A 10,052-nucleotide genomic window follows, 5' to 3' on the forward strand; every position below is an offset into this window, starting at 1 on the left:
ATGAAGGAGAGAAACATGAAACATGAAGGACAGAAACATGAAACATGAAGGAGAGAAACATGGAGGAGAGAAACATGAAACATAGAGGAGAGAAACATAAGGGAGAGGAAAATGGAGGAGAGAAACATGAAACATGAGGAGAGAAACATGGAGGAGAGAAACATGAAGGAGATAAACATGAAGGAGAGAAACATGAAACATGGAGGAGAGAAACACGAAGGAGAGAAACATGGAGGAGAGAAACATGAAGGAGAGAAACATGGAGTAGAGAAACATGAAACATGAAGGAGAGAAACATGGAGGAGAGAAACATGAAGGAGAGAACATGGAGGAGAGAAACATGAAATAGAGAATCATGGAGGAGAGAAACATGAAGTAGAGAAACATGGAGAGAAACATGGAGGAGAGAGAGAAATATGAAGGAGAGAAACATGGAGGAAAGAAACATGAAGGAGAGAAACATGAAACATGAAGGAGAGAAACATGGAGGAGAGCAACATGAAGGAGAGAAACATGAAACATGGAGGAGAGAAACACGAAGGAGAGAAACATGGAGGAGAGAAACATGAAACATAGAGGAGAGAAACATAAGGGAGCGGAAAATGGAGGAGAGAAACATGAAACATGAGGAGAGAAACATGGAGGAGAGAAACATGAAGGAGATAAACATGAAGGAGAGAAACATGGAGGAGAGAAACATGAAACATGAAGGAGAGAAACATGGAGGAGAGAAACATGAGAGAGAGAAACATGAAGGAAAGAAACATGGAGGAGATAAACATGAAGGAGAGAAAAATGAAGGAGAGAAACATGAAGGACAGAAACATGAAACATGGAGGAGAGAAACATGAAGGAGAGAAACATGAAAGAAAGAAACATGGAGGAGAGAACATGGAGGAGAGAAAAAAGAAGGAGAGAAACATGAAGGAGGGAAACATGGAGGAGAGAAACATGAAACATGGAGGAGAGAAACATGGAGGAGAGCAACATGAAGGAGAGAAACATGAAACATGGAGGAGAGAAACACGAAGGAGAGAAACATGGAGGAGAGAAACATGAAGGAGAGAAACATGGAGTAGAGAAACATGAAACATGAAGGAGAGAAACATGGAGGAGAGAAACATGAAGGAGAGAACATGGAGGAGAGAAACATGAAATAGAGAATCATGGAGGAGAGAAACATGAAGTAGAGAAACATGGAGAGAAACATGGAGGAGAGAGAGAAATATGAAGGAGAGAAACATGGAGGAAAGAAACATGAAGGAGAGAAACATGAAACATGAAGGAGAGAAACATGGAGGAGAGCAACATGAAGGAGAGAAACATGAAACATGGAGGAGAGAAACACGAAGGAGAGAAACATGGAGGAGAGAAACATGGAGGAGAGAAACATGGAGGAGAGAAACATGAAACATGAAGGAGAGAAACATGGAGGAGAGAAACATGAAGGAGAGAAACATGGAAGTGAGAAACCTGAAGGAGAGAAACATGAAGGAGAGAAAGATGAAATATGAAGGAGGTAAACATGGAGGAGAGAAACATGAAGGAGAAAAACATGAAACATGGAGGAAAGAAACATGAAGGAGTGAAACATGGAGGAGAGAAACATGAAACATGAAGGAGAGAAACATGGAGGAGAGAAACATGAAGAAGAGAAACATGGAGCAGAGAAACATGGAGGAGAGAAACATGAAACATGAAGGAGAGAAACATGGAGGAGAGAAACATGAAGTAGAGAAACATGGAGGAGAGGAACATGGAGGAGAGAAACATGGAGGAGAGAAATATGAAGGAGAGAAACATGAAACATGAAGGACAGAAACATGAAACATGAAGGAGAGAAACATGGAGGAGAGAAACATGAAACATAGAGGAGAGAAACATAAGGGAGAGGAAAATGGAGGAGAGAAACATGAAACACAAGGAGAGAAACATGGAGGAGAGAAACATGGAGATAAACATGAAGGAGAGAAACATGAAACATGGAGGAGAGAAACACGAAGGAGAGAAACATGGAGGAGAGAAACATGAAGGAGAGAAACATGGAGTAGAGAAACATGAAACATGAAGGAGAGAAACATGGAGGAGAGAAACATGAAGGAGAGAACATGGAGGAGAGAAACATGAAATAGAGAATCATGGAGGAGAGAAACATGAAGTAGAGAAACATGGAGAGAAACATGGAGGAGAGAGAGAAATATGAAGGAGAGAAACATGGAGGAAAGAAACATGAAGGAGAGAAACATGAAACATGAAGGAGAGAAACATGGAGGAGAGCAACATGAAGGAGAGAAACATGAAACATGGAGGAGAGAAACACGAAGGAGAGAAACATGGAGGAGAGAAACATGGAGGAGAGAAACATGGAGGAGAGAAACATGAAACATGAAGGAGAGAAACATGGAGGAGAGAAACATGAAGGAGAGAAACATGGAAGTGAGAAACCTGAAGGAGAGAAACATGAAGGAAAGAAAGATGAAATATGACGGAGGGAAACATGGAGGAGAGAAACATGAAGGAGAAAAACATGAAACATGGAGGAAAGAAACATGAAGGAGTGAAACATGGAGGAGAGAAACATGAAACATGAAGGAGAGAAACATGGAGGAGAGAAACATGAAGAAGAGAAACATGGAGCAGAGAAACATGGAGGAGAGAAACATGAAACATGAAGGAGAGAAACATGGAGGAGAGAAACATGAAGTAGAGAAACATGGAGGAGAGGAACATGGAGGAGAGAAACATGGAGGAGAGAAATATGAAGGAGAGAAACATGAAACATGAAGGACATAAACATGAAACATGAAGGAGAGAAACATGGAGGAGAGAAACATGAAACATAGAGGAGAGAAACATAAGGGAGAGGAAAATGGAGGAGAGAAACATGAAACATGAGGAGAGAAACATGGAGGAGAGAAACATGAGAGAGAGAAACATGAAGGAGAGAAACATGGAGGAGAGAAACATGAGAGAGAGAAACATGAAGGAGAGAAACATGAAACATGAAGGAGAGAAACATGGAGGAGAGAAACATGAAACATGAAGGACAGAAACATGAAACATGAAGGAGAGAAACATGGAGGAGAGAAACATGAAGGAAAGAAACATGGAGGAGATAAACATGAAGGAGAGAAAAATGAAGGAGAGAAACATGAAACATGAGGAGAGAAACATGGAGGAGAGAAACATGAAGGAGATAAACATGAAGGAGAGAAACATGGAGGAGAGAAACATGGAGGAGAGAAACATGGAGGAGAGAAACGTGAAGTAGAGAAACATGGAGGAGAGAAACATGGAGGAGAGAAACATGAAGGACAGAAACATGAAACATGAAACATGAAGGAGAGAAACATGGAGGAGAGAAACATGAAACATGAGGAGAGAAACATGGAGGAGAGAAACATGAAGGAGAGAAACATGGAGGAGAGAAACATGAAGGAGCGAAACATGAAACACGAAGGAGAGAAACATGGAGGAGAGAAACATGAGAGAGAGAAACATGAAGGAGAGAAACATGAAACATGAAGGACAGAAACATGAAACATGAAGGAGAGAAACATGGAGGAGAGAAACATGAAGGAAAGAAACATGGAGGAGATAAACATGAAGGAGAGAAAAATGAAGGAGAGAAACATGAAGGAGAGAAACATGGAGGAGAGAAACATGAAACATAGAGGAAAGAAACATGGAGGAGAGCAACATGAAGGAGAGAAACATGAAACATGAAAGAGAGAAACATGGAGGAGAGAAACATGAAGGAGAGAAACATGGAGCAGAGAAACATGGAGGAGAGAAACATGAAGGAGAGAAACATGAAACATGAAGGAGAGAAACATGGAGGAGAGAAACATGAGAGAGAGAGAAACATGAAGGAGAGAAACATGAAACATGAAGGAGAGAAACATGGAGGAGAGCAACATGAAGGAGAGAAACATGAAACATGAAGGAGAGAAACATGAAGTAGAGAAACATGGAGGAGAGAAATATGAAGGAGAGAAACATGAAACATGAAGGACAGAAACATGAAACATGAAGGAGAGAAACATGGAGGAGAGAAACATGAAGGATAGAAACATGAATGAAAGAAACATGGAGGAGATAAACATGGAGGAGAGAAAAATGAAGGAGAGAAACATGAAGGAGAGAAACATGGAGGAGAGAAACATGAAACATGGAGGAGAGAAACATGAGGGAGAAAAAAATGGAGGAGAGAAACATGAAACATGAGGAGAGAAACATGGAGGAGAGAAACATGAAGGAGATAAACATGAAGGAGAGAAACATGAAATATGACGGAGAGAAACATGGAGGATAGAAACATTAAACATGAAGGAGAGAAACATGGAGGAGAGAAACATGTGGGAGAGAAACATGAAGGAGAGAAACATGGAGGAGAGAAACATGAAGTAGAGAAACACGGAGAGAAACATGGAGGAGAGAAACATGAAGTAGAGAAACAAGGAGACAAACATGGAGGAGAGAAACATGAAACATGAAGGAGAGAAACATGGAGGAGAGAAACATGAAGGAGAGAAAAATGAAGGAGAGAAACATGAAGGAGAGAAACATGGAGGAGAGAAACATGAAACATAGAGGAAAGAAACATGGAGGAGAGCAACATGAAGGAGAGAAACATGAAACATGAAAGAGAGAAACATGGAGGAGAGAAACATGAAGGAGAGAAACATGGAGCAGAGAAACATGGAGGAGAGAAACATGAAGGAGAGAAACATGAAACATGAAGGAGAGAAACATGGAGGAGAGAAACATGAGAGAGAGAGAAACATGAAGGAGAGAAACATGAAACATGAAGGAGAGAAACATGGAGGAGAGCAACATGAAGGAGAGAAACATGAAACATGAAGGAGAGAAACATGGAGGAGAGAAACATGAAGTAGAGAAACATGGAGGAGAGAAATATGAAGGAGAGAAACATGAAACATGAAGGACAGAAACATGAAACATGAAGGAGAGAAACATGGAGGAGAGAAACATGAAGGATAGAAACATGAATGAAAGAAACATGGAGGAGATAAACATGGAGGAGAGAAAAATGAAACATGAAGGAGAGAAACATGGAGGAGAGAAACATGAAGTAGAGAAACATGGAGGAGAGGAACATGGAGGAGAGAAACATGGAGGAGAGAAATATGAAGGAGAGAAACATGAAACATGAAGGACATAAACATGAAACATGAAGGAGAGAAACATGGAGGAGAGAAACATGAAACATAGAGGAGAGAAACATAAGGGAGAGGAAAATGGAGGAGAGAAACATGAAACATGAGGAGAGAAACATGGAGGAGAGAAACATGAGAGAGAGAAACATGAAGGAGAGAAACATGGAGGAGAGAAACATGAGAGAGAGAAACATGAAGGAGAGAAACATGAAACATGAAGGAGAGAAACATGGAGGAGAGAAACATGAAACATGAAGGACAGAAACATGAAACATGAAGGAGAGAAACATGGAGGAGAGAAACATGAAGGAAAGAAACATGGAGGAGATAAACATGAAGGAGAGAAAAATGAAGGAGAGAAACATGAAACATGAGGAGAGAAACATGGAGGAGAGAAACATGAAGGAGATAAACATGAAGGAGAGAAACATGGAGGAGAGAAACATGGAGGAGAGAAACATGGAGGAGAGAAACGTGAAGTAGAGAAACATGGAGGAGAGAAACATGGAGGAGAGAAACATGAAGGACAGAAACATGAAACATGAAACATGAAGGAGAGAAACATGGAGGAGAGAAACATGAAACATGAGGAGAGAAACATGGAGGAGAGAAACATGAAGGAGAGAAACATGGAGGAGAGAAACATGAAGGAGCGAAACATGAAACACGAAGGAGAGAAACATGGAGGAGAGAAACATGAGAGAGAGAAACATGAAGGAGAGAAACATGAAACATGAAGGACAGAAACATGAAACATGAAGGAGAGAAACATGGAGGAGAGAAACATGAAGGAAAGAAACATGGAGGAGATAAACATGAAGGAGAGAAAAATGAAGGAGAGAAACATGAAGGAGAGAAACATGGAGGAGAGAAACATGAAACATAGAGGAAAGAAACATGGAGGAGAGCAACATGAAGGAGAGAAACATGAAACATGAAAGAGAGAAACATGGAGGAGAGAAACATGAAGGAGAGAAACATGGAGCAGAGAAACATGGAGGAGAGAAACATGAAGGAGAGAAACATGAAACATGAAGGAGAGAAACATGGAGGAGAGAAACATGAGAGAGAGAGAAACATGAAGGAGAGAAACATGAAACATGAAGGAGAGAAACATGGAGGAGAGCAACATGAAGGAGAGAAACATGAAACATGAAGGAGAGAAACATGGAGGAGAGAAACATGAAGTAGAGAAACATGGAGGAGAGAAATATGAAGGAGAGAAACATGAAACATGAAGGACAGAAACATGAAACATGAAGGAGAGAAACATGGAGGAGAGAAACATGAAGGATAGAAACATGAATGAAAGAAACATGGAGGAGATAAACATGGAGGAGAGAAAAATGAAGGAGAGAAACATGAAGGAGAGAAACATGGAGGAGAGAAACATGAAACATGGAGGAGAGAAACATGAGGGAGAAAAAAATGGAGGAGAGAAACATGAAACATGAGGAGAGAAACATGGAGGAGAGAAACATGAAGGAGATAAACATGAAGGAGAGAAACATGAAATATGACGGAGAGAAACATGGAGGATAGAAACATTAAACATGAAGGAGAGAAACATGGAGGAGAGAAACATGTGGGAGAGAAACATGAAGGAGAGAAACATGGAGGAGAGAAACATGAAGTAGAGAAACACGGAGAGAAACATGGAGGAGAGAAACATGAAGTAGAGAAACAAGGAGACAAACATGGAGGAGAGAAACATGAAACATGAAGGAGAGAAACATGGAGGAGAGAAACATGAAGGAGAGAAAAATGAAGGAGAGAAACATGAAGGAGAGAAACATGGAGGAGAGAAACATGAAACATAGAGGAAAGAAACATGGAGGAGAGCAACATGAAGGAGAGAAACATGAAACATGAAAGAGAGAAACATGGAGGAGAGAAACATGAAGGAGAGAAACATGGAGCAGAGAAACATGGAGGAGAGAAACATGAAGGAGAGAAACATGAAACATGAAGGAGAGAAACATGGAGGAGAGAAACATGAGAGAGAGAGAAACATGAAGGAGAGAAACATGAAACATGAAGGAGAGAAACATGGAGGAGAGCAACATGAAGGAGAGAAACATGAAACATGAAGGAGAGAAACATGGAGGAGAGAAACATGAAGTAGAGAAACATGGAGGAGAGAAATATGAAGGAGAGAAACATGAAACATGAAGGACAGAAACATGAAACATGAAGGAGAGAAACATGGAGGAGAGAAACATGAAGGATAGAAACATGAATGAAAGAAACATGGAGGAGATAAACATGGAGGAGAGAAAAATGAAGGAGAGAAACATGAAGGAGAGAAACATGGAGGAGAGAAACATGAAACATGGAGGAGAGAAACATGAGGGAGAAAAAAATGGAGGAGAGAAACATGAAACATGAGGAGAGAAACATGGAGGAGAGAAACATGAAGGAGATAAACATGAAGGAGAGAAACATGAAATATGACGGAGAGAAACATGGAGGATAGAAACATTAAACATGAAGGAGAGAAACATGGAGGAGAGAAACATGTGGGAGAGAAACATGAAGGAGAGAAACATGGAGGAGAGAAACATGAAGTAGAGAAACACGGAGAGAAACATGGAGGAGAGAAACATGAAGTAGAGAAACAAGGAGACAAACATGGAGGAGAGAAACATGAAACATGAAGGAGAGAAACATGGAGGAGAGAAACATGAAGTAGAGAAACTTGGAGGAGAGAAACATGAAGGAGAGAAACATGGAGGAGAGAAACATGAAACATGAGGAGAGAAACATGGAGGAGAGAAACATGAAGGAGATAAACATGAAGGAGAGAAACATGAAATATGAAGGAGTGAAACATGGAGGAGAGAAACATGAGGGAGAGAAACATGAAGGAGAGAAACATGGAGGAGAGAAACATGAAGTAGAGAAACATGGAGGAGAGAAACATGGAGGAGAGAAACATGGAGGAGAGAAATATGAAGGAGAGAAACATGAAACATGAAGGACAGAAACATGAAACATGAAGGAGAGACACATGGAGGAGAGAAACATGAAGGAAAGAAACATGGAGGAGATAAACATGGAGGAGAGAAATATGAAGGAGAGAAACATGAAACATGAAGGACAGAAACATGAAACATGAAGGAGAGAAACATGGAGGAGAGAAACATGAAGGAAAGAAACATGAAGGAGATAAACCTGAAGGAGGGAAAAATGAAGGAGAGAAACATGAAGGAGAGAAACATGGAGGAGAGAAACATGAAACATAGAGGAGAGAAACATGAGGGAGAGAAAAATGAAACATGAGGAGAGAAACATGGAGGAGAGAAACATGAAGGAGATAAACATGAAGGAGAGAAACATGAAGGAGAGAAACATGGAGGAGAGAAACATGAAACATGAAGGAGAGAAACATGGAGGAGAGAAACATGAGAGAGAGAAACATGAAGGAGAGAAACATGAAACATGAAGGAGAGAAACATGGAGGAGAGCAACATGAAGGAGAGAAACATGAAACATGAAGGAGAGAAACATGGAGGATAGAAACATGAAGGAGAGAAACATGGAGGAGAGCAACATGAAGGAGAGAAACATGAAACATGAAGGAGAGAAACATGAAGGAGAGAAACATGGAGCAGAGAAACATGAAACATGAAACATGAAGGACAGAAACATTAAACATGAAGGAGAGAAACATGGAGGAGAGAAACATGAAGGAGAGAAAAATGAAGGAGAGAAACATGAAGGAGAGAAACATGGAGGAGAGAAACATGAAACATAGAGGAGAGAAACATGAGGGAGAGAAAAATGGAGGAGAGAAACATGAAACATGAGGAGAGAAACATGGAGGAGAGAAACATGAAGGAGATAAACATGAAGGAGAGAAACATGAAGGAGAGAAACATGGAGGAGAGAAACATGAAACATGAAGGAGAGAAACATGGAGGAGAGAAACATGAGAGAGAGAGAAACATGAAGGAGAGAAACTTGAAACATGAAGGAGAGAAACATGGAGGAGAGCAACATGAAGGAGAGAAACATGAAACATGAAGGAGAGAAACATGGAGGAGAGAAACATGAAGGAGAGAAACATGGAGCAGAGAAACATGGAGGAGAGAAACATGAAACATGAAACATGAAGGAGAGAAACATGGAGGAGAGAAACATGAAGTAGAGAAACATGGAGGAGAGAAATATGAAGGAGAGAAACATGAAACATGAAGGACAGAAACATGAAACATGAAGGAGAGAAACATGGAGGAGAGAAACATGAAGGATAGAAACATGAAGGAAAGAAACATGGAGGAGATAAACATGGAGGAGAGAAACATGGAGGAGAGAAACATGAAGGAGAGAAACATGGAGGAGAGAAACATGAAACATGGAGGAGAGAAACATGAGGGAGAAAAAAATGGAGGAGAGAAACATGAAACATGAGGAGAGAAACATGGAGGAGAGAAACATGAAGGAGATAAACATGAAGGAGAGAAACATGAAATATGAAGGAGTGAAACATGGAGGAGAGAAACATGAGGGAGAGAAACATGAAGGAGAGAAACATGGAGGAGAGAAACATGAAGTAGAGAAACATGGAGGAGAGAAACATGGAGGAGAGAAACATGGAGGAGAGAAATATGAAGGAGAGAAACATGAAACATGAAGGACAGAAACATGAAACATGAAGGAGAGACACATGGAGGAGAGAAACATGAAGGAAAGAAACATGGAGGAGATAAACATGGAGGAGAGAAATATGAAGGAGAGAAACATGAAACATGAAGGACAGAAACATGAAACATGAAGGAGAGAAACATGGAGGAGAGAAACATGAAGGAAAGAAACATGAAGGAGATAAACATGAAGGAGGGAAAAATGAAGGAGAGAAACATGAAGGAG

The sequence above is a fragment of the Coregonus lavaretus genome, assembly GCF_964263955.1.
Source record: "Coregonus lavaretus genome assembly, chromosome: 39".
In the NCBI taxonomy this organism is placed as follows: domain Eukaryota; kingdom Metazoa; phylum Chordata; class Actinopteri; order Salmoniformes; family Salmonidae; genus Coregonus; species Coregonus lavaretus.